This window comes from Sceloporus undulatus, chromosome 3 (assembly GCF_019175285.1).
Source record: "Sceloporus undulatus isolate JIND9_A2432 ecotype Alabama chromosome 3, SceUnd_v1.1, whole genome shotgun sequence".
NCBI lineage: Eukaryota > Metazoa > Chordata > Lepidosauria > Squamata > Phrynosomatidae > Sceloporus > Sceloporus undulatus.
The window spans coordinates 259,734,180-259,761,634 of NC_056524.1; the positions used below are offsets into that span (position 1 = coordinate 259,734,180).

At 41.9% G+C, this 27,455-nt stretch overlaps 1 long non-coding RNA gene across 1 annotated transcript; it reads right to left on the reverse strand.

Annotated features, from left to right (window-relative positions):
* Positions 1-878: 878 nt before the first annotated feature.
* On the reverse strand, positions 879-23,612 carry LOC121927310. Its single transcript, XR_006103174.1, has 3 exons — positions 23,483-23,612; positions 1,853-1,919; positions 879-1,139 (listed from the first exon to the last, which is right to left on the reverse strand). It is a non-coding gene; the product is annotated as an uncharacterized LOC121927310 (long non-coding RNA).
* Positions 23,613-27,455: the final 3,843 nt, after the last annotated feature.

Genomic DNA, 27,455 nt, shown 5'->3' on the forward strand with positions numbered 1-27,455 from the left:
GAAGGTTTTCTCTCAGTCCTGCCATCATCACAGGCTCGCTTGGTGAGGACACAAAGGAGAGCCTTCTCAGTGGCTGCTCCCACCCTCTGGAGCTCCCTACCATTCAAAGCTAGACTGTCCCTCTCCCTTTCAGTGGCAGGCAAAGGCATTTTTATTCAAGCAAGCTGTTGGCGACAGGATGTCTTGCCTGTGTCTTATCCATGCGCCCATCATTAGTCAAAGCTCACTTGCTGGGAATTAACAACAATGAAAAGCTTTCCTCCGCTTGCCTTGACTTAACTCTGGAATAACTGAAGGTGTTTCCCAAAATATTTGAAAGCATGGGTGTCATTTCCAAAGCCTTTCTGTGGCATGAAAGATGACTACCAAAGACATATTTCTAGCCTTCCTATTCCCCAAATGCCCTGCCCCTTCTCTTCCAAAACACCTCTCTGTTCACTTTGCTAACACAACAATGACAGTGGGAAACTATGACATGTGGGGGCAAAGAGAAAAGTGAGGCAAGAGGCACAAACAGTGTTTATTTCCTGAGCTACAGGGTTTATTCCCTGAGCAAAGGGAGGCAGTCTGCAATTCTGCATCATTCACACTGCACAATAGCCGTTCAACAGTGCTTTAACATCCATGGATCTATCCTTGAATTAGTAGTTTGATGAGGTCTTGAGATAACTCTAGTGCTGTAGTGCAGACTAGTATTCATTCTCAGAGAATACTAAGGACCACTTCAAACTAAAAATCCCAGGCTCCAATAGCAGGGAGCAATGACAGTTGAAAAATAGTATGAAACATTTATAATTTTACTGTGTGGATATGAGGTCCAAGCAGTGGGTGTTAGTGATGAAACTAAATGTCAAGTGTAGATCTGAATTTACCAGCCAGCTAGGTGCCAGTTCCTCAGTGCCTTTGCTATTTGTAAAAATTGTAGAAGTAGAATCAACTGCTGTTCTTTGGGTGGGTAAGCAGGGTCCCAACATGTGCTGCTATAATAAAGACAAAACCTGGAACTTTACACTTTCCGCTGACTCCTTCAAGGCACCAATTGCAATGAAAATGTCACAGTAGAGTCGCCTTTCAGTGGGGATCTGCTTTATACTTTCCACACTTGATCCATAAATATCTTCAAAGTCTGTTTCATGTGGCTGGAGACCAAAACATAAAATAATAGAATGTGCTTTATATCCAGAGCTCTTGATAGCTAGTCAAGTGTTAGTATATTAGCCCCCTGTTGATGACATGTCATCTGTGAATGTAATCCCATTGAAGTCAAAGGAATCTTAAAGAGGAAGGTCTCTCCCCAGCCCCCCCACACACACACACACGCAATGTCTAAAGCCAAATAAGCTTATGGCCTTTACAAGTCCAGCTCACAAGACCTTTGCTAGCCTCTTCATTTTCTGCCATTGCTGCCCTTTTATGACTTTAATATCTCTTTTCAAAGAGCACCCTAACTCAAACTGCACCAGCACTAGGGCTTTTTCACACTACAAGTATACTTCATTAACTGAAATCGATATGTTTCTGGGCATTATTTCTTCAACAGAAAAATTGGTACCATGGGGCAGAAATAATAACAGGGATAGGTTCCTATGCCAGGAGGGGTTGAAAGCAGTTTAATATGTTTCAGAAAACCTTTTATTCAAAACTAACAGTATCCATATGTGAAATGAAACAGGTCAGGTAAGCCTTGCACAAATAACCACATCCAACCTTCTAAAGGCCACTTGAAAGGTCTTTAGAAATTCATCCAGGGATGATCTTTTCTTTCACCAGCCTCCATGTTTCTTATGATTTTCATTCTGGAGGCCAAACTTATAGCTCTATATGTTGGAGGTAGGTGGTAAAGCAATCTTACCTACTTTCCCCAACTGCTTTCTTCTTTTCTCTCTGTTCTGCTGCCCATGCATATTCAGTACCGGATCCTGGAGAGAGACACTGTTTACTTTACTGTTGTAGGCAGTCACACACAAATACAGTCGTATTTTTTAGAGTAGACTCCTGCTCTTCCCAACCTCAAGACCTCTTTCATTGCATACCACAGACACGTTACAACCCAACACAAAAGGTCTATGTTTCTACATCCCTCTTTCATGTTAGTGGACATGCAATAGAAAGTACATTTCTATACCGCTTATCAGTGTACTTAAGCCCTTCCTAAGCAATTTACAATGTGTAAGCTAATTGCCCCCAACAAGCTGTCTCCTCATTTTAGCAATCTCAGAAGGATGCCAGGCTGAGTTGATCCTGAGCCCCTGGCTGGTATTGAACTCACAACCTTGTGGTTTGTGAGTGAGTGGTTGCAATACACGCATTTAACCACTGAGCCACCAGGGCTCTTATTAGTATGCACATGATTAACTCATTAATTAGAACAGGGTCATATTAATCAGAACTTGGAAACGTTAATTTTTACAGCTTCAACTGCCAGAATCCCCTAGCCAATATGGCAGTAGAATAAAAAACAGAACATTGGATCTAATGAAGCAACTGGACTCAGCCTAAAGGATGTTCAGCTGCTGACATGTTCAGAGGTAAAAAGAAAAACCAAAGCTGCACAATCAAGGAAGATACAACCCTGAGTTTGGAAGACCTGAGCTGGGCAGTTGATGGTCTTGGAAGTCCTTCATTCATGGGGGCTTCATTATACAAAGAGCAAGTTTAGACTTAGAAGAGAGAGGAAGGAAGATAGCAGGAAGGAGTACCAACAACCTAAAATCTGTGGATGACACCATGTTATTAGCATAAAACATCATAGAGTTGGAACAGTTGCTAAGGAAGGTCATGGAAGAAAATGCATAAGTGAGTTTAATGTTGATCATAAAGAAAACAAAAATTATGACCATGGAGGACCTACATAAATTCAATTTAGACAATAAGGAAATCGAAATAGTTAAAGATTTCTTGTACCTTGGATCAAACATGGGTCAGAATGGAGACTGAAGTCAATAAATAAGAGGAAGAGGCTGTACAGACTGGCATTATGAGACAGCATCAGGGTGGAGTGGGGGCATGGTGACTGTACACCACATGCCCCGACTCCACTCCCAAAGCAGCATCACTCCACCTACCTGACTGCACGGTGGGCAGCATTGCAGTGTTTCTGTGGTGCAGTTTTTGCACACACTGCACTGAAGAAATGCCCCCCAAAATGCTGCCACAGCAGCAATATCACCCTTTCTTCAGCTGCTCCTTTTCGCACCAGAAACTAGCTGGGTTAGGCGCATGTCGTGTGGTTACTATGGCCCAACTCAGTGAGCAAAGGGGCAGCAGCAAGCTGTTCCTTAGCCGCCATCTGAGACTAGAAATGGTAAGGGTAATGATGAAAGAACTAGACAAGATCTTAAAGAGCAAAGATGTACAACTGAGCACTAAATTTAGAATAATCCAAGTCATGATATCCCCCATGTACTGATATGGGACCTGGACAGTGAAGAAAGCTGATAAAAAGAAAATCCACTCATTTGAGATGTGGTGCTGGAGAAGAGTCCTGAGGATACCGACAAACAAATCAGGCTAGAAATACCCCTAGAAGCCAAGATGATCAAACTGAGGTTGTCGCACTTGGGCCATATTATGAGAGGGCGGGATCATTAGAAGAGACAACAATGCTAGGAAATGTAGAAGGTAGTAAAAAGAGAGGAAGACTGCACACCAAATGGCTAGACTCAATTAGGGAGGTCACAGGCATGAATTAAGGCTGAAGGCAGCCTTAATTCTACAGGAATTTGCAGAGCAGTGATAGACAGGGGATCTTGGAAATGTGTCATCCATAGGGCCAGTTAACAACAACAGCTCAAAGTTCACTTGATGGCCAGTAGTGTTACTAGAGGGGGTGCTGTCCACACCAGGGACACTCCAGAAAGGCAATGACACCTGTGCAGCCCATCCTCATGCTATGCCCCTGCTGGCTTGCTGTGGCAGTGGAGGCCTCCTCACAAGGAGACAATGGCTGCAGCAGCAGAGGATCCTTTTGGCCACCTCCTACCCCACCCCCACCCCACAGCAGCCCCACTTGCACTGGCTGACACTGGGACGGCAAATAACAGCAACAAAAACTGTGAAGCTGACTGACTGATTGATTGATTGATTGATTGACTGATTGATCCTGAGCCAGTTAGACTGTCCCAGGCTAATCCGGGTTGTTGTAAGAAGAAAGCTATTAGAGAGGTGGAACCAAAGACATTGTCTTAAGACTACAAGTCTAATTAACAGCAAAAGTTGTGTTGCAGACTAATTTTGCCTTGTGAGTTAATAAAGTTTCGTCCTCAAGATGTCCCTAAAGTCCACAGGATGTCCATGCATGTATATTTCCCACAATACCTTTTTCTTCCAAGGAATTTCATCATGGACAAATGAACATAAGATATTAAAATGTAATTTGCTCAGATCTTTGACTTCAGGGTGAATGCTTAGATGCTGCCATCAGCCAGAAAATTTGTGATCTAATTTCGAGGCAGTGAGGCATGCTGCCTATTCTCTACTCAGCTTTTGAAGACAGAGCCATACTCCTTCTCCCCATCCCCTCTCTATTTTTATATGATCTTGTAAAATATTTCTCTTTAATGCAGTAAACACTGTCCTTCGTCACATTGTGAAGTGTCAGGCAAGCATATGGATGTGAACAAATTTAGGAGCCAGAAGAGTAGCGCCATTGAAAAAGTTGGGGATTAGTTGTCAAGGATATACAAGGCAGACTTGATGTCTCTTGTTTTTGCCCCTAGACTTTTCTGGTTCCACCTTTTTTGGACTATTCATTGATTGAATAGAGTTTGTGCTCTTGAGACCACACATGGATGTATGCCTATCTATGTATCCAGGAGAGAGGAAGCAAACATTTCAAATGTTCATAAAAGTGCTTTAACATACATTTAATAGGAAAAGAGTGAGACCAAGCTACAGGTGGCTTGATTCAATCAGGAGAGCCAAAGCTCTAAATTTGCAAGACCTGAGCAGGGTAGTTGATGACTGGGGCTCTTGATGGTCTCTCATTCATAAGGTCATCATAGGATGAAGTTGAGTTGATGGGACAAGACAATACTCTTTAGTACAGAGGTAATCAGACTTGGGCACTCTAAATAATTTGGTTCTCAGCTTTCTGAAACACCCAGCTAGCATGGCTGGAAGCTGTAGTCCAAAACCTGTCAAATTCTAAAGTATGAGAGCCACTGCCAACAAGCTGATTGCTCTTGTTATTTAAGTTGACTTGCATGTATAGTGACTTTTAGAAATAGAGACTTCCAAGAGCCCCAGTAATCAACAGCTCTGCTAAGGTCTTGGAAACTCAAGGCTGTGTCTTCCTTGATAGAATCAATCCACCTGTTAATATAGTCTCCAACTATTTCTAGTGCCTTCCATCTTGCAAGCATTATAGTTTTTGCAAGAGAATCATGCTGTCTCATGATATAACGAAGTACAACAGCCTCAGTTTAGTCATCCTGGCTTCTAGTGAGAGGTCAGACCTGATTTGTTCTTGATCCCATTCATTTGTCTTTTTGGCAGTCCATGGTATCCATAGAACTCTCCTCCAATCTCACATTTCAAATGCATTGATTTTATTCATGTCCTCTTTTTTATCTGTCCAGCATTCACACCTTGGCATACAACCGCATATTCCCATGGCCACATTCAAGCTAAAATTCATTATGCATAGGTACCACTGAAAACAGTGGGGAAAAGGTAATGGCAACTAGCTATTGTTGGATATAACTGTTTTTAAAGTAAACTGGTTTCCATTGAGTCAGATGACATAAAAACAATTTTATTAAAATCATGCCAGGATGCCAGTTTCTTAAGAGCTTTTTGGATGCCGACTGCATGGCTATCCCATAACTCATTAGTATGCTGGAGTCCTTTGGTCTACAGCGAAATAAATCTTTATCTCTCCAAGAGCTTCTTTAGTCTAGAATAAAAAAGGATTTTAACAGCTTCTAGATAAATTCCTCTCTGACACTGACAGCAACATTGGCAGGGATACAAATATCACTCCAAAGCCAACATTATTTGGGCAGTATATTAACAAGTGAGGAATAAGTGTTAGCTCTTTGCATGGCAGATAAGGGCCGCACCTTCAGACAACCTTAGCATTGTCAACAGGAATCTGGAGCTTGTGTTTAAAATTCCATTCACTTCGCAGCTCAAGTTCTCTCAGAACCCACCGCTCCTACTGAAACACTGCTCCCCCATCCTCCCTCCCCAGCCTTAAAAACCAATTTAGTTTGAAACGACACAAAATTGGTTTCCTCCGGTAAATATTTACGTGTTTGATTTCACCTTTCAAACATGATCACTCCCAGAGGAGAGATTTTTGAGAGCGAAGGTAAAACATCCTAGGGCAAGGTGAGGGGGCTGTCCATAGTGTTTCTTTGGAGAAGTCTGTACTCTCTTGACACCTTGAAAATAGCCTTCCAAATACACAGGTAGTAATTAATTTCTGAAAGTAAAAGCGCCAGAGCTCCAGACTGCCCTTGGCAGTACTTTTGTCATGAACCTAGAAATGCTGCTGCTATTGAATTTCCAGCGTTATATGGGGAGGGGGGATAGGGGAGCAGTCCTGATACTTTTTTAAAGATCAGAAGTAGTGACATCTGCCTGTTTAATTGATGGGTCCTCTATTGCTTACAAATGAATGAAGTGATAACAGGGCTTTCAAATTTTACTAATTTGTGACCATACAGAAAACTAATCACATGTGAGGCTGCATCTGCACTGCAGAAATACTGCAATTTGACATCGCTTTAACTGTCATAGCTCCATCCTACAGAATCCATGGAATTTGCATTTTATTTTATTTATTTATTTATTTTGAGGCACCAGAGTTCTCTGACAGAGAAGGCTAAATATCTCACAAAGTTACAAATCCCAGAATAAGGTAAAGATGACATTCCTGTTAGCGGAAGATCTGTAGTTGAAGTTAAATGCATTTTTCAATTTGAACCAAGATGGTCAGAAAAAGCACCAGTGAATTCAATGGTTCTTTGCTGTACAGTTAACTATAGTCAGAATCCTGTTGGTGTCTTCTGCATGTGTAAACTCACTTATGGAAATAGTAGAATATCTACATTCAGTTCAAGGTTGCAAAGTTCTTCTTATCCAGAAACGTTAGGTTGGCATATTCATTACTTATCTTTCCATAAGCAGGTGGAGATTTTTTTTCTTTGTGTAGGCCTTGAAAAAATGGGTACTTAAGGGAAATCATTCTTTTATAATTTGCTGGATTTTGTTTTCTATTCTTTCCATTTCTTTCTACACATTTATTAATTTATTTGGATTTATATTGCACTTTTCTTCCAAAATGAGATTTAAGTGTGTTTTTTTTCTTTTTAATGGTTAGTTGCAGATATCTTACACTGTATACTAAATAACCTCTCCAGGTTGACATTGCTGTAACTGCCATGGTTCAATGCTACAGAATTTGCAGAACTGTAGTTTTGAGAGGCATTTAGCCTTTTCTGTCAGAGAGCTCTGGTGCTACAGTAAAACTACAATTCCCATAATTCCATAGCATTGAGCCATGGCAGTTAAAGCAATGTCAACCTGGATTATTTCTGCAGTGTGGATGCAGCCCAAATCTACTTTAACAGCTCTAGTGATCAAGGTCTGTTGAGCTGATGGTTGGAGCACTGAAGGATAGTGTTTTCAGCCACCTCCCTCCAGCAAGGAGACCTTTACAAGCATGCAAATAGTGCCATGATTATGAATACTGAGAATGCAGAGTATAACTGAATACAGAACAATTACGGATTCGTAACTCTGAGGATCAAGGACAGATCCATAACTGCACCACAGGATGCCAGCCTAGGTGTTTAACTAGTTTAATATTTGATAGTTTAATTGGTTTATAACTTTTGTATGCTGTGAATATTTAAACTATGTTTGGACCCTATCACATGGGGTTAAAAGAGCGGCTTACCTTTCCCGAATTCAGTGTTAATTCAGGAGGCAGCCAGTTCCTATCACACATAAATTGCCACCGAATCGCCACCTGGGTTTGTCCTGGATGCAGCCAGGATCATCTAAGCTGTTTCTGCAGCCATTTTTAGATGTCAGCAGCGATTTGTGTGTGATAGGAACCAGTTGCCTGATGATTTAACACTGAATTCAGGAAAGGTGAGCCGTTTCTTTTAACCTCATGCAATAGGGTCCTTTGTGGGGAAAATGCATGATATAAATACAAGTCATCATCATTATCTGCCATTGTGCATGGCTCATGTGTTGCACATGTATGCGAATGTACATTTCTTTGTGCATTCAGTTTAGTGTCTTGGCTCAGTTGTACCAAGCTGTCATTCAACACAAAGTATGCAAATGCATAACTCTCCACAGTATGTGATCGATCAATCTAGCTAGCTAGCTAGCTAGCTAGATTTCATATACAACTGCAGTCATACTGGTTTAATTTGCACTGCAGAAATAATGCAGTTTGACACCACTTTAACTGCCATGGCTCCATGCTATGAAATTCTGAGATTTGTAGTTTTGTGAACTAATTAGCCTTCTCTCTCAGAACACTCTTGTGCTACAACAAACTACAAATCCCAGGATTCCATAGGATGGAGCCATGGCAGTTGAAGTACTGTCAAAGTGTATTATTTCTGCAGTGCAGAGCAGACCACTGATACTACTAAATGACTGAAATAATTATGCTATGTTTGTCTGTGTACACTGTCATGGTGAGTGTCAATCAATTTTGTACCAGCGTTCACATCTCCAGTCACACATGCACCTGAAATGCAAGAGTACACATATAGCCCACTCTCATATGTAAGCAAGGTTGCACTTTACACCTCTATAGAGAGGAATATTAACTACTAAGACCTGAATCCAAACATTTGAGTTTTATTATGAAATATATGAGATTACCATTGATTCAAGCCATCAATTACACTTGAACAAACAAGGAGGTGGGGAAAAAAGGAAGGAACTAAAGAAAACATTTGCAAAGCTTAGTAAATTTTGGTTGCTAATTAAGAAAACAGACAACGTGCTGGGAATGGAAAACACAGATTTCAAGATCTCAAAGAAAAAGGGAAACTTGATATGTCTTGATCTGGTTTGGGCAACATGGATGTGAGTAGATAGAGGAAAACTGGAAAATGGGAGAAAGATTAAAGCACTCATATTTTTCTGTTCCTGAGGAAGAGGACAATTTAAAAAATGGTGTGAGATGTTATAAATCAGAGAGAGATTAGACTGGGCGGTTGAGCCATACATATCCTGATTGTCATCTGTGAAATGATGGATGCTGTGATGATCCCTGGGGTCCAAGCAGCTGCACAGCCACCATGTTCTTGGCCCTTAGTCCCAGTGGATCCCAGTCATTACAGATGCCCATCCCAGGAATAATAAAGTCTGCCTGCATTCTGTCCTGTGCTTGGGAGTAAACTATACTGAACACATTGAGAGAGAAGATCAGAAAGATTGGAGAATAAAGCTCAAGGAACCTTCAGGGCATACTCACAAGGTGAGGAGAAGAACTGAGAGACTATTCTAATGCATTTCCCAACCTGTGCAAAAAGAAGAAAGAACTGTGCAGCTGAGATTACATTCTGCTGAAAGGTTCGGCAAGACACCATCACTAGAGAGCTGAGAAGAACTCCAGGAGATGGAGACTTTTCCCTCCCTTCCTCCCTCCCTCCCTTCCTTTCTTTTGAGAGGGTTAGGACAAACAACTTGAGGCCTTTGTCCAGCTCTGCACATGGATGTTTTAAGATAGGAATGGGAAGCACATTACCATGTCAAATGGACCGTTATAAGGCACCAACTAAAGAGCCAGCAGTAGTTTGACTGTGATTCTGGAGACCAGGGTTTGAATCCCTGCACAGCCATGGTAACCCACTGGGTAACCTTGGGCAAAACACACTTTCTCAGTCTCAGAGGAAGGCAAAGGCAAAAACCCTCTGAACAAATCTTGCCATGTCAGAAACAAAGTGAAGGCACACAAAAACAAAAACAAGAAACCACCCAAGGGAAGGGATGGTGCTTAACAAACAACCTTGGTAGAATCACAGAAGGCAGGAGCAGAAATTTCATATAATTAGTAGTCACCAGAGCAATCACCCTCCCAGAAAGTTATATAATTGCACTTTTGCTTCTTTGAACTTGTAAAGAGCAGTATACTGGGTTTACTGGTTTAAGGGGAAAGGTCCTCGAGGCACTAACTCTCTGATGGATCTTACAGGCTAAAGGTTTTCAAAAGACAATTAACTAGAATGACTCCAAGTAAAAAGGAGCTAGGAAGGAAGAAATCAGGTCAAAGACACGTTGATTTTGTAGCCAAAACAATTATTTATTTATTTAAAAGACAGGAAAAGATAGCAGCAGAAACCAAAAGAACAATCTATCCTCAGTGCCAGCTGTTTCTCAAAGTAAAGGGGAGGGGATGGCATGAGAACTAAAACTACTCCCAACCAATCTAAGAGGGATGTAGCTAGGTTTAACAGACTGCAGACTAAGGAGATTACCGCAATGCGTTCTGAGAACGTTCCGTATCATAACGTGATGAGAACCTTCCTGGAACGGATATTACTGCATTAGCAAACTAGAACGTGATCAGAACGTGATCAGAACGGCATTTTACCGCACAGCGATTCCTTTTTCTTGAAACCGTTCCGAGAACATATTCCACCAAGGCCGAGAGAAATCCATTCTCTCATTCCTCCGTCTCCTGATTGGCTGAAAGAATGACAGGCAGGGAGGCTGGGAGGCGAGTGACTGCAGTGAGGGAAGGTGTGTGTGTGAGAGAGAGGGGGGGGAAAGAAGGAGGGAGAGAGGGGAGGGAAGAAGGAGGGATCGGGAGGAAGACAGGAAGAAAGAGAAATGGGGAGAGATGAGCCTTGCAAGTTGCATCCCAAGCCTCCTTTGCAAGGCTGGGAAGAAGGAGGAGCTCCATGCAGGTCTCTTCAAGCCGAAGGAAAGCAAGTTGCCAGGGAGGGGACTGGGCCAAGGGCAGAGCCCCGGCAGCCATAGCAGCTCTTTAAACCAGTTAGAAAAGAAGAGTCCTCTGCTGTCATCCCAATTCCCCTTTTTGGCTGCTTGTCACCCTTTTGCCTCCTGTGTGTGTGCGCATGTAATGTGTGCCTTCATAGAATCATAGAATCATAGAGTTGGAAGAGACCACAAGGGCCATCCAGTCCAACCCCATTCTGCCATGCAGGAAATCACAATCAAAGCATCCCCAACAGATGGCCATCCAGCCTCCATTTGAAGACCTCCAAGGAAGGAGAATCCACTACACTCCGAGGGAATGTATTCCACTGTCGAACAGCCCTTACTGTCAGGAAGTTCCTCCTAATGTTGAGGTGGAATCTCTTTTCCTGTAGCTTGCATCCATTGCTTTGGGTCCTAGTCTCTGGAGCAGCAGAAAACAAGCTTGCTCCCTCCTCAATATGACATCCCTTCAAATATTTAAACAGGGCTATCATATCACCTCTTAACCTTCTTTTCTCCAGGCTAAACATCCCCAGCTCCCTAAGTCGTTCCTTGTAGGGCATGGTTTCCAGACCTTTCACCATTTTAGTCGCCCTCCTTTGGACACGCTCCAGTTTCTCAATGTCCTTTTTGAATTGTGGTGCCCAAAACTGGACACAATATTCCAGGTGGGGCCTGTGAGCTTCCCTCCCCGCTTTAATTCTTGTCTGGCTCTTTGCTATGGAATTCTGGGAGTTGTTTGCTTGCTTTTGTGTGGTGCTCCAAACAGAGGAGCTTTTGTGGGTACCTTCCTGGAGGGAAGGAGGAGAAGGTCCTGGGCATCCCTGCCATCCCTGTTTCCTGCAGGCTGCCAGCACAGGAGCCCCGCTGGACATGACACCAGAGCCCCCCCCCCCCCCCAACAGAAGCCGCCAGACCCTCTCCCTCTTGCTCTCTGCTCTGGCCCCCTGTTTCCCTCTCTCTTTCTCTCTCTTTCCCTCCTTTCCTCTTCTCTCCCTTGTCCCAACTTTCCTCCCTTCCCTCCCTCCTTCTTCCCCCCCCCAAACACCTTCCCTCACTGCAGTCACTCGCCTGCCTGCCTCCCTGCCTGTCATTCTTTCAGCCAATCAGGAGACGGAGGAATGAGAGAACGGATTTGAGAACAGATAAGAATACTGCACACACCTCTGTTGGAACGTTCTCATCACGTTTCAGCTCGCTGGGAACACATTCGATCTGTACCCTCCTGGAACACATGTGGAACACATTTAGAACGTTCTGAGAACCCGATTGGAACACATACGTGCGGTATACTCAAATGTGTTCCATTCTCATCACGTGATGAGAACGTTCTCAGAACGCAGTGCGATAATCTCCTAAAACACAGATTTTATCACCCTCTGAAGTAAAGAAGAGTCTAGGATGGCTAGAGATCAGAGCAGCAGACAGCATGTTTCAAAGATAGACCCCCCTTTGTCTGTGTATTTAATCTCTTCCTAACTTGAGGGCTGTTTCCTAAAAGCGAAGGGAACATCTCTGGGTGGAGCAAAACATGACCTCAATGTTGTTCTATGGAGGATTCAAAAAACAAAAACATATGCTGGAAAAGGGCATAGGTGCCCTTCAAGCACTGATAACAACTCTTGAATGGTCTAGGTGGTACCAAACAATGGAGCTGTCTTCATAAGACAAAGCCAATTAAGTACTTTTCTATTCTTGCCTTCAAGTCATTTCTGATGTATGGTGACCCTAAGGTGAACCTATAATGGGGTTGTCAGAGGAGGTTTACTATTGAGTTCCCCTGACCCTATATTATATGCAGAAAGCTGCAGAATACCTCACAATGGGGAGGGGAGTGTACCAGTCTGAGTCAGTTTTGCAGGGTCTTCATTCAGCGGAGGTAAACAAAGCAGTTACAACCTGATTGCTCTCAACAATGGAACCATTTCTTTGTTAGCAGGAGGTAGGATTGGGGAGAATATACAGTTTTCACTTTTGAAATGAGTCTTGACTATTTTTCAAGATGGGCAGGAGTCCAAGCCACCAGCCGTATCTGCACAGAATCAATTCTTAACAATCCATGCAGACACTTGCAGCAGACGGCTTCCTGCCTTGTGCTTCAAATATTCATATTTACCGAGTACTGTATAACGCATAACAGGCTTGTTAGTATTTGTGACCTATGCTCATTCGTGAGTAATTTGCAGTCCCTCTGACTTGTGAAAGGCCTGGTTTGTTTGCAGTACTTTCACAGAACTTATGAAACACCACTCTGCCATCAGCTTTGCAGTCCTGGGATTAAATTTAACTTGTTTGTTTATGTTAGTGTTCTTTTGTATAAGCGATGTGCTGCTGTCCTCCAGGGAGCAGATATTTTGTAATGCTGATGGGTTTTAATGGACCACAGAACCCATTGCAAAACTCTTTACAATACAACACGTGAATAGCTCAGAACAAAAGATTCAGACTTGTAAAATCCAGCCTCTCCACACACATTCTCCAATTAATTGGAGGACTGACGTGAAGCTCAAAAGGGAAGCAAAACCAGGAAATGGCAACCCTAACTTCAACACATGCTTCTTTTTTAAAAAGTTGTCACTGAGCTAAGGTAAAGTTGACACAATTTTAAAGTGGGCAATGAAGAAGTGGGTGATAAAATTAATGATTTTCTCTAGCTTGGCTGAGACATTAATCAAAACAGACTATAAATAAATAAATAAATCAGAAGGAGGCTAACACTTGGAAAGGCAGCTATGAAGGAATTAGATAAAACCTCTAAGTATAAAGATATAGCATTGAACACCAACATTAGAAACATCTGTGTGATAGTATTTCTGATTTCTATGTAGAGTTGTGAAAGATGGGTAGTGAAGAAAGCAGCAGAAAGAGAATCAGCTCATGTGAAATGTGCTGCTGGAGGAGAGTTCTGCAGATAATCTGGTCCACCAAAGACAAATAAATGATTACTAGAGTAGATCAAATAAATGACTGGTAGAACTCTCCCTTGAAAACAAAATGACTAAACAGAAGCTGTTGTACCTCAGACATGTTATGAGAATATGTGACTCATTGCAAAGGATGATAATAGTCAGTAAAATGGAAGACAATAGGAAAAGAGGAAGACCACATAACAGATGGTTTGATTCAGTCAAGGATGCTGCAGCCCCGAGTTTGCAACATCTCAGCCAGGCAATTGATGATCAAAGCTCATCCCTAGGATCGCCATAAATCAAAGCCAACATGATGACAAATAACAACCAAAGTTAGGAGCAGATTTTATTCTTCATGAAATATCAGACAAGCAATTGGCAAATTGAACTTTACAAGTTTATGCCCAATCATTTTCGTATTCAATCATTTCTTGAAAATGGAACACGCCACCCCAACCCGAATTACTACCTTCCTACCACTCCACACAGAAAATTAAATTGGAAAATTTGCACTCAGTGGCTGCATTCCCCATCTGTATAATTTAGTGGCACACTGTACTTCCATAAAGCTGTTTTATGCAGTTGTTGAATGTTCATAAATACAAGCTATAACCCTCTTCTCAAAATAGTACGTTCAAAAGCTTGAACTAAAATAAAATAAAATTGTGCCCATTGTAGCTGGAAAATTATACAACCATATTATATCTTTACTTCAAATTGTACTGATTAAGTCTTTCAGAGAACCTGCCCATTTAGCAAAGATAATTAGGTATATTATAAAAGCCCTGATATTATAAAATAAATACAAATTTCAAAAATAGAATTAAGTAGCACTCAGCAATGTCCCCCAAAGCTGTAAAGTTTGGGAAATGTGTGTGGAGCAGGAGTGCCACCTCGTGGTATGAAGAAAAAAGAACAACCAAAAGCAACTTGTCAAATCTGACAGCTGTAGATTGCCACTGCTTCTGATCAGAAGCCATCCTACCCATTGGGGAAGAAAGTAGGGTGAAATAATGAATGAACTGGAGCTCAGCATTTCAGAATTCAGGTACTGAATGTCATATTTTAAGACTCACTTTGAGAAAGACTGCCTAGATATAGAAAAATAAAGAAGTTCCCTCTGATTCAGTGCTGAAGGAACCAGATCTTTTACATCATTGAATTGCTAGTGTGTGGCATAGTGGTCAGAGAGTTGAGGACTTGGGGAATTTGAGTTCAAGTCCCTCCCTGGGTCATGAAACTCATAGATCTTTTGCCATACACTGTCTCTCCCAGCTTGACTTACCTTCACAGGATGAGAGCCAAGATATGCTGCCTTCAGCCAAGGCAAACTATACATGCAACTAATACATGAATAAATAATAAAAAAAAATTGCATTCAATCTTTCTTGGCTATTATTATCACTACTCAGGTGAATTTCTCTTGGGGAATCACTATTGATTCATGAGGAGGTACAGCTTAGTAAGCACACTAAGCCTTTGTTATCAAGTTCTTTTCTGCCATTAAGGGTTAAAACAACCCTTAAATTCAGTCAGGAGAATGAGGCATTAATGACAACCCATCACTAGGATAATAATGTGGTATAAATGTATATCCATAATAACAACCACTGCAGAAAGGGAACTATTAACACACAGTTGCTAATGACCCCATGTTCTCCCATTTGCTTCTTGATTTATAAGTGCTTATGGTGTAATAAACTGCCTCCTTTTAATTACCTGCTTGCTGGAGCCAGGGGCGGAAAAGACTTTTTATTTTTCAGAAATAAAAGATAGAAGAAGGAGATTTGGCCAATGATGCTCAGATGTTCTGTGGGGTTTGGACTGATAATAACTGGCTATTTTATAGGTGTAAGTTCTGTACTATGGATATAGGTTGGCGGATCCTTTTTTTCTTCTCCATTAGCAACTGGTAGACTCTGAAGTGGTCCAAACCCTTGATTATTACTGTTTATGTAGATGAAAATACTTTGGTTTCTGATGAGTTTCTTATGGCTGCTCTTTATTTACAGCAGACCTTTTAAGGACATTTAAGATTGGGTCACAGAAAGAAGGTGGAAGAGAACCAAAAGTTAGGAGTCAGGAGGACTGCCATTGACAGAGGCAAGGAATACTTCAGAACTAGGATGACCACTACTGCTCAGGCCAACCAGGAAGTATTGTATGATCCTTTCTGTCGTCAAGGGTCCAATGGCCACTCTGGAAGCTAAAACTATTTTACTACCCACAGGATTGTAGTCCAAGCTACAGTTCTGTAGCTTGTTCTAAGGACAGCTCAGCTGCACTTACAGCCAAGGACTCTGATTCTAAAACTAACGATTCCTGTTTGCAAAACAAACACGGGTAGTACTTCGCTATACCTCAGTTAAGAAGGTTTCTGAAAAAGAAGCTTCTTTTTATACCTGTTCAACTCTCTTTCTTCTTTTCCCTCTGTCTTTCTGAAAGAATTTTTAGCAACATCAATATTGGAGCAGGTGAAGGAGGGACATAGACCTTTGGTATCAGTTTGCACCAGCATGTCCACAGTAAACAATACAATAAAACTTGAGCTGGGAAGGAATGAGATGCTGCTTTAGCCAATACTACTGTTGCTCTGTTTGCCTAACTACAACAAAAAAAGTTGGCGGCAGCTGCGTCCGAGAAAAAGAGGGGGGGGGGGGGAGAATAGATATTCCTGCATCAGCAGGTCTCCCAGCTTGCTAGAATAAAGGATAAATCTACAAATTTGGTCACCAAAATGGGTGGTAAAAGGGAGGGGAAATTAATCCCTAGATCCATTATAGAAAAAGGACTTCAAGTAGTCTCAAGTAGACTCAGCTGGAGTCCAGAGCAGCAGCCGGATGCTCAAGGTCAACTGAGCAGGACTAACTGTAAACATGCTATGTCTTCAGTCTCAAGAGAGATTGGTGTCTATGGTGCATAGCAACTTGTTTATGAAGAGGCTGGACTTAATGGTCGCCTCATGGTCATACTGTATACAGTCGGCCCTTCTTATACACGGATTTTTTATACACGGATTTAAGCATACACGGTTTGAAAATGTTCCAAAAAAGTATAAATTTACCTTGATATTCCATTTTTTATTAGGGACACCATTTTGCTATGTCATTATACTTAATGGGACTTGAGCATACACGGATTTTGTTATACACGGGGGATCTTGGAACCAAACCCCAGCGTATAACAAGGATCCACTGTATAAGGAAAGCACTGTTCTGGTGGATTGTGGGAGTTTGGAGATAGTGTGGTGTGTCGGTAAGAGTTTTTGTATAGTGGTGATTAGCTCGTGTTATTTGAAACAAAGTAATAAAGCCCTCTAAGGAGTGAACTGCTGGAGAGTGATTCTTTGATTTAGCAGCTGTCTCTCCAGGCATTCTTCCAGCAAGCTGAAAGCTTATATTTGGAGTTTCGCTCTGTTCCTGTGTTGGAGAGATAACCGGCATCTTCATCCATTTGGCACTGGACTGGAATCACGGGCAAGATTCATCACCCAAATATCAACAGTTATCACAAAAGGAGCAGGGAAAGGAAACCTACCTCCATCCCTGTTTTTAAAAGGTTGCCAGCAATCTCAGGAATTCACAGGAAATAGACAGGAAAAGGAGCTGCATTGTTTGGACCTTTAATTTTTTTTAAAAAAAAAAAATCCCGATACATGCCCATGAAACTCCTTAGTTTTTCCAGCAGTCTGAATGACTCCAAAGATAATGGTGTGATAAGAAACAGGATCTCCCTGCAACTGAAGTCCAAAACACACAGTAGAAATAATCCAGTTTGAGACCACTTTAACTGACCTGGCTCCTTGCCAGGGAATTCTGGGAACTGTTGCTTTGTGAGACATTTAACCTTCTATGTCAGAGAGCTCTGGTGCTACAATAAACTACAGTTCCCAGGATTCCCTAGGACTGAGCCAAGGTAGTTAAAGCGGTCTTGAACTGGATTACTTCTGTAGTGTGTTTTGGTACATCTACACTGTAGAAATAATGCAGTTTGAGACCACTTTAACTGCCATGGCTCCATCCTACAGAATCCTGAAATTTGTACCAGGACTCTTTGGCAGTGAAGGCTAAAGACCTTGTCAAACTACAAATCCCAAGATTATTTAGGATGGAGCTACAGCACTTAACGTAGGGTCAAACTGCATTATTGCTACAGTGTAGATGCATCTTTAGTTACATGCTTAAATAAACTGGAATCCATGGAATGCTTTGCATTGGTCAAGTGTGGCTGGATTTCTCTACTGCTCCATCCTGAAGATTAAAATTAGACCATTCTAAAGTCTGGATGAAATACTACCTGTGAATAAAATGCTTAATATACAGTATGATAAAATATTGTAGCACTTCTATCTACCTGCTTTAACCTAAGCAACCATTTCCCAAATAAATAAAGGATATCTTGGAAAAGAAAGAGTTTGGAAGTGTCACCTTTTCAGACTACAATTCCTCAAAAACTGGGAAATTATTGGAGCTGTAGTCCATAGTTTTCAGCCATATCTCATGACACTCATAGAATCATAGAATCGTAGAATTGGAAGAGACCACAAGGGCCATCCAATCCAACCCCATTCTGCCATGCAGGAAATCTCAATCAAAGCACCCCCGACAGATGGCCATCCAGCCTCTGTTGAAAGACCTCCAAGGAGGGAGACTCCACCACACTCCAAGGGAATTTATTCCACTGTTGAACAGCCCTCACTGTCAGGAAGTTCCTCCTAATGTTGAGGGGGAATCTCTTTTCCTGAAGCTTGCATCCATTGCTCCGGGTCCTGTTCTCTGGAGCAGCAGAAAACAAGCTTGTTCCCTCCTCAATATGACATCCCTTCAAATATTTAAACAGGGCTATCATATCACCTCTTAACCTTCTCTTCTCCAGGCTAAACATCCCCAGCTCCCTAAGTTGTTCCTCATAGGACATGGTTTTCAGACCCTTCACCATTTTAGTCACCCTCCTTTGGACACGCTCCAGTTTCCCAATGTCCTTTTTGAATTGTGGTGCCCAGAACTGGACAATATTCCAGGTGGGGCCTGACCAGAGCAGAATACAGTGGCACTATTACTTCTCTTGATCTCGACACTATACTTTTATTGTTGCAGCCTTAAATTGCATTGGCCTTTTTAGCTGCCGCATCGCACTGTTGATTCATGTTTAACTTGTGGTCTACTTGGACTCCTAGATCCCTTTCACATGGAGGCAAAAGACTTTTGGGGGGCTATAATTCCACAGGAACTTCTAAGCAAACATGTGTTGGCTTGCACTGTAGTTATTTGCTTTCACGTGGCAGCTATAAAAGATTTGCCCCAGCAACAAATAAAATGCAGTGAAGAGAAGCATAGATGTACTGGTGGTCATTTGGAACACAAATTCTCACAAAAGGGATTGTGCTCCTTGGAAAAAATCTTCACAAATTTAGGCATGAGTGGGACATATATAATGGTGGTCATCTCAGGTAGAAGTTGTAACAAAAGTGATAACTCACTGAGAGGGAGGAAAAACCCTGGTGACTTCAGTATTTATTTGTTGAGCAAGGAATTAAGACAGCAACATGAAGATCAATTTATCTTTACCTCGCCTTTTTTGGGGTAGCAATATCCTATTTAACACTAATCGCATGTGCAATATTTATGTTGACATAAATAATTCAGTGGCTAATTAATCCAATTCTTTTATAATTACCTCCAAGAACAGCATAGAGCTAAATCCCAGCATCTTAATTGCTACTTAATGGAGATATTTATGACATAGATTCTTGCAAACGATATAGGAGCTTTCAGTTAATTTACACCAGAGCCTAAGCTGCAACAATCTAGATCTGACTTTCAAATTTGTATGACTATTTCCTGGCAGGGAAAAGGAGGAGAAGTGGGGGTATGCTTCTGTTCAAAGTTTTGTATTAATAACAATAATTTTCAAATTAATAAAACAGTGAGAAAAAGTGTTGAATGTGCTATGACAAACAATAGTAGTAGAAATAACAATAATAACAATACTAAGCCTTGGTGGTGCAGTGGTTAAATGCGTGTGCTGCAGCCACTCACTCGCAAACCACAAGCTTGTGAGTTCAATCCCAGCCAAAGGCTCAGGGTTGACTCAGGCTGGCATCCCTCCGTAGGTTGCTAAAATGAGTATCCAGCTTGTTGGGGGCAAATATCTTACACATTGTAAACCACTTAGGAAGTACTTAAGAGCACTCACCTATACATAAGATCAACTTATAGTCGAGTATGTACTGTAAATGAATTTTGTATCTCATTATGTGTATATATGCATATACAGGTATTCCAAAACCCAAAGAAAAACCCCAAAATCCAAAACACATCTAGTCCCAAGCATTTTGGTTAAAGGATGTTCTGATAAATATTTCAAAATCAAAAAGGAGTTCAATAATAATAATAATAATAATAATAATAATTTATTTATATTCGGCTTTTTCACACAAAGGAAACATGGAGTCATATGGGGGGGGGGGTCCTTTATGGAAGTTACATGTTTATAAGTGTATTTACATATGTGATAAGTTGAACTGGGTAGTTTTGTAACATCTGTATCCAATAGAGTTCTGCTGCTATATTACTGCATAGCAAAGCCAGCAAAATAACTATTGCACAATGGGACCAATACACATTTGGCACTCTTGCCAATGTCCCAATAGTGCCACTGCTACTTAGCTAGGTATATGGAAAACCTGTGTTAAGTAAAAGGTGATAGTACCAATGAATGAAGTAAAAAAACCTTTTTGAACTGTGGTGCCCAAAACTGGACACAGTATTCCAAGTGAGATCTAACCAATGCAGAACAAAATAGCACCACTACTTCCCTCTCACTGGACACTATGAGTCTGTTGGACTATGAACCTGTTGATGCAGTGTAGCATTGTGCTAGCTCTTTTGGCTACCACTTCACACTCATGTTTTGCTCAAATTTAGCATGTGGTCTACTAAGACCCTGAGATTCTTCCCTCACATTTTTCTGCATAGTGGTAGATCTTCACATCAATCCTTAATTAAATGCATTTTGTCAGTTTTATCCCAGTTCAGCAACCTGTCAAGATCATTTTGACTTATGATCCTGTCGTCTGGGGTATTAGCTATCCCTGCTAATTTGGTGTCATCTGCAAATTTGATAACCATATCTTCCAGGGGTGTAGAATCATAGAGTCATAGAGATGGAAGAGACCTCAAGGGCCTACAAATCCAACCCCCTGCCATGCAGGAAGACACAATAATAGAATCACATCATAGAATCATAGAATCATCCAGTCAACCCCACTGCCATGCAGGAATACACCCCTCAATAAGAATTCGGACTGCAGTTTTAAGTTACTGGAATACTACAATTTTGAGAAACCTGGGAACTGACAAAAATTGCACTGGGATAGCATTGCAGTAACCTCAGCTTCACCTGAGCAATTAGAAATACAGTTAAGGCATCCCAAGAAAAGAGGCAAGCAAAGTGATCACGGAAATAACACAGCAAATATAAGCTTTCTCTGCAATGGTAGAAATTTGAGAACTGAAAGAAAATTTCACAGGGGGGAAAATTCTTATTTAGGAGATAATGACTTTATTTTGTCTGCCCCCACCCACCCAGTAGATAGACATTTACAGATAGCTCAGTCAGATATTTGGTTCCAATGATATACTGTTCCAATGATATACTGTTAAATGTTCTGTTTCGTTATCCATTTTCTCATCTATTTGTTTTAAGAAATAATCTTGTTCCTCCACAGTGCCAATTGCATGAACAACAACAATACCTTTTCCCTACTGCACATTTCATTTTCCTGCTGCATAATGCCTGCACCCACTACTTCCTTAAGCCAACTTTCTTCGAACTTTTCGTTAACAGCCTCACAACTCTTCCCTCCTTCTCCACTGTTTTACTATCCAGCCTCCCTCTCTACTTCAACATTCTAGTTTCCTTTGTGCTATTACCCACAATCCTGTATTCTCTCCTCACCTAGCTCATGCACATACTTGTTGTCGTTGTGTGCCTTCGTTTTTGACTTATGGCTAACCTGAATTTATCATTGTGTTTTCTTGGCAAGATTTGTTCAGAGGAGCTTCCTCCTGAGGTTGAGAGCATATGACTTGCCCAAGGTCACCCCCTTGGTTTCATGGTCAAGTTGGGATTCAAACCTTGGTCTCCAGAGTCATAGTCCAACATTCAAACCACTATGCCACACTGGCTCTACATCATCCACATGCACCTGCACAAATGGTATCTGCTTGACAACATTTCCAAGCTGGGGCTGCTCCCCTATTCTTTTACCAGCAACTTCAAACTAGCTAAACCATTCTCCCCCCATCCTGCACAGCCATTTTATTTTCCACCTGAGCTAACAGTCTATGGCTACTGAGCATGCTTGGTGGGCTGTTCCCTTAGATTTTCATCTCTAAAGACTTGTTTGCAGTTCTGGAAGCCTTTTAGTTCCCATGCTGGCCAATACCTCCCTATTGTGTGTTTGTAGTGTCATTGTATACATAAGGCTCTGCACACATTCCCAGAACAAAGGACTTAAATCCTAACTCAGCTGTTTGATTCTCGTCAGCAGAAGATCATCCACAAGATGCCACCAATGGCATTTTTTCCCCCTGATTTCTTCTCCAAACCTCATGAAAATCTATTCCAGAAGGTTGGGATTATTTTGGAAACAGTATGGGACATGATATGATATTTATTCCCACCAGTGGGATATCCATTGGACTGGTGTCCATTTCATGAATGAAGCCACTGTAGATATCCGCCAGTACACATACATGTATGACCCAATTTTCATATGAAATTTTTATTAAATTAAACACTGGCCATTAGAAAAATGTGACCTTTCCAGTTATCAATTAAAATTCCATGCTAATTTCACACTCAACAATGCCTGATATTAAGGATTTTATTATTAAATCTGATTGAATATGATTAAATATGGCCCATGCTTTCCAAAACGGGTTGTGCAATAGATTTAAACGAACTCATTAGTGGTTAATGCAGCAAAGCTCTTTCTAAATGCTAATGTTTGGCTGCTGTTGGCTTGTTAATTAATTTGAAGATTGTGTAATTATAAGAGCTGTCGATTAGCATATGTCTGGCCCTTTTTATTGCCAGACTATATTGGTTGGCATGTAAGTATAAGAAATTAAATTAGATTCATAATGGAAAAAGGGCATCAAACTGACCCTCGAGGTCTTAGGGTGCACAGATGTATTTGCCCGCCCACTTTACAGTCATTTTCATTCTCTAGAAATCATCAGGCATGCTGAGAAAATGTAGTGGTTGCTAGAGCTTCTTTTTAATCCTTTGCATATCAGAAATCCTTGGCCTCATCTTGTCATCTAACTTAGGTTCACCTAAAGGACGCTTGAACTTCCTCAATGTGAAGTGTCCCAATAGCCCTAAGAAAAGGAATGAGAAGCTCCTGGAAGGTCGGTCAGTGAATCCTGTTCAAATTCTTCCCTATTTGCCCCCACATTTCCTTTATATTGTTATTTTTCCCGTGCAGGATTGTCAGGTGAAAAAAAAAAGACAGGGCTTCTGTATCTTTCACAGTTGCATAGAAGAGGGAATTTCTGCAGATGCTGCTAGTACACAACTGTGATGGATCCCCTCTCCACACTAGCCCCACAGTTCCAAACCTTTGGGCTTCTGTCACTCACCTTGCCACTTTCGAGATCACACCTTGGATTGGATACTTGGGCGTCAAGGTGATCCCTATATGGACCAGTGGATGTGTTGTTTGGTGGGTTTGCTGTGGAAAGCATGACCAGTTTCTTGTCAAAATGTAACTGGAACACCCAGACACTGTTGTAAAAAAAAAAAAAGAAAATAAAAGAATAAACAAATAGTAGTTTGTTTGTACACAATTAGAACAAATTTCTGAGCTATGTTAATCATTTGCAGCTGCCCAAAACCCTACTCACGTCTTTCTCCCTAGGAGACTGTCTTGTCTCTACTAAAGCTTTTCCCTGTCTCTGTGCCCTATCTGCTTTCTGTCAGGGCTTTTCTATGTGGGTTATTGAGTCCAAATTCCAACCCCTCTCTGGGGCTAACTGCATCCTCTTTGCATTATGCAGGGCCAAAACCCTGAATTGGGTATGAACCGTCTTCATACCATCTGCACCCAATTTATACTTACCACCCTTTAACCTGAATTTCAAAAACTTTACATTTTCTCTGGGGTTTTAGATTTCTCCCCAATGACCACATGCAGCTACCTCCCCACACAAGCTGCCCAGCACCAACTCTATGGGTGATAACAGACATTATGTTCCTCAACAGAAAAAAGGTTGTCCACCCCTCTCTTAAATTCAGCCTTACATCTACATGTGCTTTTATGAATAGATATGAAATATGGGTAAATATGTATAAGTAGCTTGTCTTTTTCTGCATGTGGATGAAATGAAATGAAGCAGTGCAGTATTACAATTTCAGGAGAATACATATGCAGAAGCTGCCTGGGAAATGGGTGTGTGCCCTGTGCACACGCATGCGGCCAGCAACATGAGCCCCATTAATCCAATGGGGCACACGTGCAGCAACCATGAGCCCCATTGGATATAATGAGGCTCAAGCTTATGTTTTTGCTTAGGGGGGGGGGGGTGTCTGGAATGGATCCCTGTGTAAAGCAAGGCCCCACTGTAGTTACTTTGGTGTTGTTTGTTTTTAAAGCCAGTGTGGCATAGTGGTTTGAGCATTGGACTATGACTGAAAGCAGTGGTAGAATTCCACTTGGCCATGAAAACCCACTGGGTGACCTGGAAGTCACAGTCTCTCAGCCTCAGAGGATGGCAGTGGCAAGCTCCCTCTGTAGAAATTTGCCAAGAAATCCAAGATAAGGTTGCCTTAGGGTCCCATAGTCAGAAATGACTTGAAGGTAAACAAAACACACACAAAAAAAAAAATGATTTGGCACGATTCTTTCAACATTGTACCATTGGACTGAATATTTGTCTGCTTCGGTTGTTTCAACATCACACTTCCCCTGTGCCCAAAATACCCACACATACATATCTGGTATGGACATGTATGTTCATATCTGTATTATTATTATTATTATTATTATTATTAGTTTTATGCTTATTTATAGAGCGCTGTAAGATACAAACAATAAAATAGATAAGAGTAAACCTGCCCATGGTGTACAATCAAGAAATAATAGCATATTACATATAAATAATATATAACAATACAGGAAAGAGTTAAATAAAAACAGGCAACAAATTAAAAACCAATAGAAAATAATAATCATGCATCCTGGGAACGCTTCTCTGAACAGGATGGTCTTCAACTCAGTTTTGAAACTGGTTAAAGATATGATGACCTGTGCGGCTCATGGGGGAAGGAGGTTCCAGGGTGAGGGGCAGCAAGTGAAAAGGGACGAATCCCGGGATGGGGCAGTGGAAATCCTGGGCTGAGGCAGCAGACCCTGACTGGCAGAACGGAGGGCCCGAGAGGAAGGTGAGGAGAAAGAAGGTCTGATAAATAAGGAGGGGCCAGCCCATGGAGGGCTTTAAAAGTCAGCAACAGAAGCTTATACGAATATGGAAAGGAAGGGGAGCCAGTGAAGGGAATTAGGGTGTAGATTGGTTGCATCCCATATATGTCTATTGTGACACAGTAAGACATAGGCTTGCAGGCTGAGGTATTCAGTCCATGATCCTCTAGGATTAGAAAATTTAGTGTTTTCTGGTTAAGGTTTTTTTTAAAAAAAAAAAAAAGATATGATAATAAAATAATATAATAAATAATACTTTTTATTTCTATACCGTTTTCCAGTGCAAGCGGGTAACACATGAATGTTAATACTAACAGATTAAAGATAAAAACACAATCTCAAAATACATAAAAACATACAGCCAAGAGTCTTTCGGTCAATGATATGCAAGTCTATCAAGAATAATAGGAGGAACTCCTGACAGTAGGACTGTTCGACAGTGGAACAAACTCCCTTGGAGTGTAGTGGAATCTCCTCCTGGAGGTCTTCAAGCAGAGGCTGGATGGCCATCTGTCAGGGATGCTTGATTGGTATTTCCTGCATGGCAGGGGGTTGACTGGATGGCCTGTGGTCTCTTCCAACTCATGATTTCATGATTCCTACAAAGGGTCAGACGGATATGCCACTCGGAATAAATGTGTCTTCAGAGCCTTTTTAAAAGCATCCAAAGTGAAGCAGGCTCGGATTCATCAGGACGATTATTCCAGAGAGTAGGTGCTGTCGATGTAAATGACTTTTTATGAATTGTTGTCAGTCTCACTCTCAGGCATTCTAATAGGAATTCCCTGATGTTCTGAGAGTGCGGGGCGGATTTGTGGGGGAAGGCGCTCCTTCAAGTAGCTGGGCCCAAGCCATGTAGGGCTTTATAGGTAATAACCGACACTTTGTAGGGGGCCCGAAGCAAGGGCAGCCAGTGAAGTGATTTTAATACCGGAGTTATATGGTCTGCCCTAGATGTTCCAGCACCAATCTGGCTGCTGCATTTTGCACTAACTGAAGCTTCCGGACTTGGTACAAAGTAGCCCCATGAGAGCGCATTACAGAAATCTACCCGAGAGGTTACCAGTGCATGTACTACCATTTCAAGGTCCTTTGGTCCAAACAGGGACGCAACTGGCGTTATCAGCCGAAGCTGGTACCAAGCACTCTTGGCCATCACATCCCCTGGGATGACAGTTGTAAGGATGGATCCAAGAGTACTCCCAGACTGCGCACTTTGTCTTTAGGGGAGGCTAACCCGTCTAGGACTGGATGACAAATTCCCTGCCTGGACTTTTGGGGTACCTATCAGGAGTACTCTGTTTTCTCTGGATTCAGCCTGAGTCGTTTTCCCTCACCAGCCCATTACGACCAGGCAGGCATCCAAGAGGAGAGATGCCATCCTATTCACTGTGTCAGTCGGAGACATGGAGAGGTAGATCGGGGTGTCATCAGGTACGATAAACCGAGCCCCATGTCTCCAGATGATCTCTCCCAGCGGCTTCATGTAGATGTTAAACAGCATAGGGGATAAATGGCGCCTGGGACGCCCGATGTTAGCTCCCTTTTACGGGAGCAGCAATCCCCTAGCCTCACCATCTGGGACCTTCCCGAGAGATAGGATCGGAACCACGGAGCGCAGTGCCTCTGATGCCCAATTCCCCCAGCGTCCAGAAGAATACCATGGTCATGGTATCGAAAGCCGCTGAGATGTCCAGAGCACCAACAAGGTAACATCTCCCCTGTTGATGCCCAGACGAAGATCATCAACTAAGGAAGCGACCATAGCAGTCTCAACTCCATATCCCTGCCCTGAAGCCAGTTGAAATGGGTCTAGATAATCGGTTTCCTCTAAGAACAGCTTGGAGTTGGGAGGCAACTGCCCTCTCGTCACTTGCCCAGAATGGTAAAAGAGAAACTGGTCTATAATTGGTTCTCAGTAGGGGATAAGGGAGGGTTTTTTCAAGATCGGTCTACTCTCCCCCCGACCACCATCTTGAGGGAGAGAAGCAGGCAAGGAACAACAGTCCTCTGCCTGCCAAGAAGAAGAGCCTCCCCCGACCACCACTTGAGGGGAGAGAAGCAGGCAAGGACAACAGGCCTCGCCTGCCAAGAAGAAGAGCCCTCCCCGACCACCATCTTGAGGGGAGAAGAAG